The 6,467-nt window shown below is 36.1% G+C and overlaps 1 long non-coding RNA gene across 1 annotated transcript; it reads left to right on the forward strand.

Moving 5' to 3' along the window:
- Positions 1–667: 667 nt before the first annotated feature.
- On the forward strand, positions 668–1,648 carry LOC131013374 (uncharacterized). Its single transcript, XR_009097662.1, has 2 exons — positions 668–873; positions 1,405–1,648. It is a non-coding gene; the product is annotated as an uncharacterized LOC131013374 (long non-coding RNA).
- The last annotated feature ends 4,819 nt before the right edge of the window (positions 1,649–6,467 follow it).

A 6,467-nucleotide genomic window follows, 5' to 3' on the forward strand; every position in this document is an offset into this window, starting at 1 on the left:
CGTGATCGACGGGTTTTCGATGTCTAATGGCTTTGAAAATTTTACAGCATGTCCCTACATGAGTCTTAAGCACACCGGTAAAATTTCAAGTCATTTGGACTTGCTTTACTATTTTTATAAAATGCAAAACCAAATCTGCACATTTCTACCGGGAATTTCAGAGAACAGGGGACACAGTCATTCATTTCAGTAGCTTCCTGTGTGATCTAGCTTTCCAAATTTTTATGGTAACAACCTTACTGTATGGGCTAGATATCCACCAAATTTGAGCTCAGTTTGACAACGTTTACTATTTTGCAAAAATCAATGTTTCCGATTGCTCAAAACTGCCGAATATGGTAGACTGTGGTAAAAACGCCATATCTCCCAAACCACTTGGAGTTTCTGACTCTACTTTTTTTTAAATGAAACTAGACTCAAATACCTTTCTTTTGGTATGAGTCTGGAGTCCAGGAGATGTCGGAGTCAGAACGTGTTAAATTTTGAAGTTGAGTCAGTGGGAAAAACAGAACATGATTTGTTGATGTTTGATTGTACTTTCTTATGTGCCTTATGTGTTTATGTTGCCTAAGTGTTTAATGAGATTAGACGAGTCTTATATGAGAGATAAATCGAGACTTAGAACCATGATTTTCTTGAAACCTATCCTTGGACTTAAGGATTTGAAATGAGTGAAGAAGTTATGTAGAGTCGATTAAGAGATAGAATATAAGATAGAACATGAGTTAAGGCATGAGTTTTTGTCGTTGAGTTCTAATCGAGATTCATTTTATGACATGAACCTTCGATGATGACGATGATCCCTGAAGACACGAGCAGAGCAGGGAAGTAAGTAACTCCGCTTTGACGGGAGTTTTTGAGTAAGGTCTTCAGGTGGGCAATATTTTGAGTATACATATATTATTCGAGCTTTCTTAAATGATATAATGATGTTATGAGCTTATCAAATAATTTGAGATAAATGATGTTTGAGAAATGTTTGACTTGCCAATTTTTGATGTTGAGCTTGTATGTTACCCTCTACTGATGAGATGAGACGAATTCGGGTCCTGGGCAGTTGATAGCTATCCTGCCAGGGCTAGTGTACACTGAGGTGACTGTGAGCCGTTGAGCGAATCGGCCGGTCACGGTGCTTGAGAAGGAGGCCTACTTCTCAGTACCTTTGATGATGATGAGTTGTAGATGCGGTACATACATGATGATTACTTTGTCTGCAGACACTTATTTATGATGTTGATTATGAAAACTGCATGCACAGATTCTTTTAATGCTAACTTATTTCTGTGTATTGCTGAGATGTGGCAAGCTTCAAACTTATAGCTCTAAGAGCACCTTTCTTGTTTTTCGGCGTTTGCCCACTGAGTATTATGTACTCACGCCCTGCATGTATTTCTAAATGTGCAGGCTAAGCGAGGAGCGAGATTGGTCTGGTGCTGGCGGGGAATTGTTAGAGGATGTATTTACTTTATCGTATTTCCATTTTGACGATAAAGTCTTGATAAAGGATATACTTTAACTTTTCTTTTGAAGTTAAGCAATGTACTCACGGTTATATGTCTTCATACATATAATCGATTCGCCTTTTGCTGCGATACTCTGCATATTATGATTCCTTACGAAAAATGAGCGATACCCGTTTTGTTTTTGATCTTGAAATTCCTGATAATTAAAAAGTTATAACGACGTTGACGATTTTACCTTTGGGGTCATTTATGATGATTTTCCTTAGTATGCTTTGATGCGAGCTTCCGCTTAATGTTCGACCTATTCTACTTATCATTTATTCTTTTAAAAATAGTCGTATCGATACTCATACCCCACTATCACTAGTGTCGGGAATCGGGCTGCGACAACTATCTATCTCGAACTCAATTTTTTTCAGCACGACTTTAAATTTTAAATTTTTTAATAATGAATCATTTTGATGCTTAATGGTGCTCTGTGCTGCTTAATTTTATTTTCACTTTCATTTTCTGTGATGAACTTTTCTTTTTCGATAAATTCAATTTCTTTTCAAATATGTTAAGTCAGTTAAAAACGTATTGTTAGACGAGGTCCATACTACAATTATCAATTAACAACTTACTCCTATTTCTCTCAAAACGTCAATAATATTTCTCGTCATCAAATATCTCTAAGTGTTAAATGGTTTTGATGATTGTATTGTATGTATATATTTCAATCGTAATATTATATATGTATAATTGTTAAGTTGTTGATTAATATAGGGAGGAATAGGGATGACAATTATATTCACCAGTGACTCTGTGAGTACCTGACCCTAATATTATATATGTATATTAGTTAAGTAGTTGATTAATATAGGGAGGAGAGGAAAATGAAATGGCATCATTGACGGTGGTCGATTCATGTTTTTTAAAGGGGCAAAATAATATACCCATTCTGAAAGATAAAACATAAAAAATACCTATTTTTAATAAAACATATAAATATATCCATTTAGGATATTTTTGCCTTAATGTCGAGCATTAGTGTATTTTGCAGTGATGCTCGACAACTGATGCTCGACTTGTAAATGATAAATGTCGAGCATTAGTGTATTTTTTAATTGTGCTCGACTACAAATGCCCGATTGCTCGACTCGCAATGGTCGAGCATGTCCAACATTGGAGTATTTATCATTATTGCTCCACTCGCAGAAGTCGAGCATGTCGACATTAATATATTTATCACACATACGCAATGCTCAACATGCTCGACTAATGCATATCGAGCATTAGTGTATTTACCATTGATGCTCGACATGCTCGACGTGCATTAGTCGAGCATGTCAAGCAAAGTTCGCGATTTTAGTATTTTTTATGAATTAAGTAAGGGTAGTTTTGTGCTTTCAAGTTTAAAATGGATAGTTTTTATAGTTTTCTTTTATAGTGGACATTTTTTATTTTTTATCTTTGAGAATGGGTAAAAAGAATCATTAACCCATTTTTAAATTGGAGATGTAAAAAATAATTACGTACAGATATTTAATGATAAAAATAATACATCTCAAACGTAAAAAGATATTTAATGCGATGAGATTAAAACAGATTGAAGAAAATATTATTTTACTAACTTAAGACTAATTCTCGAACTCTCTCTCAACTTAACTCTATGACCTTGTTTGCCTCAAAAAAAAAAAAAAACACTGTGACTTTGTTTTTGTGGAGTTTCGTCTTTTTTCTGTTGTTTTTTCTTTCTTTTGAAAAAAAAAATGTTCTGCTTTTTTAATTTCTTATCATCATTTCTCTTTTCTTTAATTTTTTTTAACACATCCCTTCTTTTGTATTTGAATTGAAGAAAGAAAAGTTTAGAGCCCAAAAATAAATGGGTTGAATGAGAAATGCATTTTTTTGGGGGGTTTTTATGGCGGCTAAATATATAAACTTAATTTGAGATCATTTTGATTTTTCCCACAAACTTTGTAAGTTACCAAAAAATACATAAATTTAAATATTAGGGTTAAGTATCAAATAAGCCCCTATCATAGTGGCCCTTATCACATTTTGCTCCCTATAGTTGAAGTTGGGCCAACTAAACCCTCATACTAATTACTAAAATCGAACAATCGGGCCCTCTGCCCTAACGGTCAGTTAACGTCGTCCGTGTTCAATTTTTTTATATTAAACAATGGGCCCCACAATTAATATAAGCGCGGGTTTTCTTAACAACTCATGCCATACCAATCGTCCCTTCATCCTCTTCCCATTTCTCCTTCACCAACAAACCAGTGGATTCCAGAGAAGACGAGCGAGAGAAAGACAATCCACTTGAATTTGGCCATCGAGTCTCGATCAAGGTTAGTGGTAAACTTTCGGAGCATTCACTTTTTGGTGGAAAAAATGTTAATTTGTTGCAGAGCATGCAATTTTTTTTGGTTTTGAGAAGTTTTGTATTCTTATTATTTTCGTACATGCAACATGAATGTGAATTGATTTTTTTCTTTTCTTCTTCTTTCTGTTGCAGCATGTCTCGTGTAACCTAAGTTTTTAATTTATGGGATTTATGGAAGAAGGAATATGAAATTGCACCATTGAATTATGACGGCTATAATTCAGTAGAAATCGAAGAAAACTATGATAACATGAGTTATGACCGTATACTAGATGAATTTACTAAGTGTTATGGTAGTAAACCTAATAACATATATACTTTAGATGAAGAATATACTATTGAAAAGGGCTTAGTGCTACTTAGGAATGATGAGCATTCTAAGAAGGTGTTTGATTATCTTGCGTTACTTGGAGCATAGGAAATTCTTTTGTTTGCTAACCATGAAAGAGATCCCATGCTCCATATTACACCTTCACCTTTGTTTGATGAGGAAAATGGAGGGAATGACTTAGAGGATGTACATGGGTTGGAGATTGCAAAGGATGGTGAGGGGGTTGATGCTTCAGAGATGGGAGAAGGGGTAGACTTAGGAGACAGTGGGCTAGATGGGCAAGAGGGGAGGGATGAGGAAGAGGATAATGCTATAGATGTAAATGAAATAGAAAGTGAGAATGACGATGATGATTATGATTACACATTCACTAATCCTTTAGGGGTTGGTTCTGATTCAGAGACAGACTCTAGTACTTATAGTGAGAACATGACAGAGAGTGATGATGATTTAGTGAATGATAAAGCCATGGTTGGGTCTGTTGAACAGGGAGATGAAAGAAACTTTGAATTAGGCATGACCTTTGCAGATTCAAAGGAGGTTAGAGATGCTATTAACACATATTCTGTAAGATTTGGGTATAAGATTAAGTTTTTAAAGAATGAACCTAAGAGAGTTAGAGTGGTATGCATTAGTGAAAAAGGTTGTCCATTTGTTCTACTTGCATCAAAAGATGGGGAAGGAGGGCTTGATAATTAAGACATTGGTGGCAGAGCACAATTGTTGTAGGCAAAGAGAAGAGCCTAGTGCTTCTCAGTCATATCTTGCAAATTATTTCAAGGATGCAGTCTATAGGAATCTAGGTTTATTGCCAAGGATGTGCAGGGACATGTGAAATAACACCTCAAACTACATGTTAGTTTGGGTAAATGTAATAATCACGAAGCTTCAGGACAGTTACAAACAAGAGTTCAATATGCTGGTGGGTTACATTGAGAAGGTTAAAGAGACTAATCCTGTTACAAAGATGGAGTTGCAGTTGTCTAAGGATGAATTGGCTAATGGTAGGAGGGTATTTAAAAGGATTTTTGTGATGTTAGATGCTTGCAGGAAGAACTGGAAGGGGGGTTGTAGGCCTCTGATATCATTGGATGGTTGTCACTTGAAAGGTGTTACCTTTGGTTGCCTTCTCACAGCAGTGTGCAAAGATGGAAATGATGGTGTTGTTCCTATTGCCTGGGTAGTAGTGAACAAAGAGAACAAACATAATTGGAGTTGGTTTGTCAGTTGGCTGAAACATGAGCTTGAGCTTGGTGATGGCTTAATAGTGACTATAATGTCTGATGTGCAGAAGGTATGCAGTCTTTATTATTCACAGATATTATACATACTTATTGTTTGACTTCATATTTCCACAGGGATTGATGGAGGTAATTAAAATGCAAATTCCAGAGGCTGAGCATAGGTGGTGTGCAATACACATCTATGCTAATTGGAGTAAGAAGTGGAGAGGAGAATAACTCAAAAATAGATTTTGGATAGCATCATGGAGCTCATTTCATGAAGAGTTCAAACTGAGCATGGCCATGATAAGCTCAATCAAAAAGAGTGCAGCAGAGGATATTCTACATTATCCTCCACAGAATTGGTGCAGGGCATATCAAAGCTCCAGGTGTTGTACTTAAATGGTGGATAATAACATATCTGAGTTATTTAATTCTAGCATTATAGATGCTAAGCATAAGCCCATAATCAGTATGCTTGAAGATATTAGAGTCTTAGCCATGACTATGATTAGAGATAGAAAGGGCAGTGTTAATTCTTGGAAAGCTGATTGGTCTCCTGCCAGCATGAAGTTATTTGACATAGCAAAAATTGAATCAATGACATGCAATGTGATATGGAACGGTGAGGATGGTTATGAGATAGCAGAAGGTGATGATAAACATGCTGTCTCTCTAGATAACAAAATGTGTACATGTAGGATTTGGGAACTAAATGGTGTTCCTTGTTGTCATGCACTTGCTGCCATGTACTATTCTTCGTTGGATCCATTGAGTGTTATGTCCAACTGGTACCATAAATTAATGTTCATAAAGAGTTATGAGCATTCCATCAAGCCTGTTCCAGGAGTTAAGTTTTGGAAGGTTAGAGAATCTGATGGCATAGAACCCCCTCCTGTGGAGAATAAAATTGGGAGGCCAAAGAATATGAGGGTGAGGGCTCCGAATGAGCCTAGGAAGAGCCACAAACTATCAAGAAGGGGTCAAAAACAACACTGCAACATATGCAAGAGTGATAGCCACAAAAAGGGGGACTATCCTAAAAGACCATCTCAGGTTTTATTTACTGGATTGAGTTA

This window comes from Salvia miltiorrhiza, chromosome 2 (assembly GCF_028751815.1).
Source record: "Salvia miltiorrhiza cultivar Shanhuang (shh) chromosome 2, IMPLAD_Smil_shh, whole genome shotgun sequence".
Lineage (NCBI taxonomy): Eukaryota > Viridiplantae > Streptophyta > Magnoliopsida > Lamiales > Lamiaceae > Salvia > Salvia miltiorrhiza.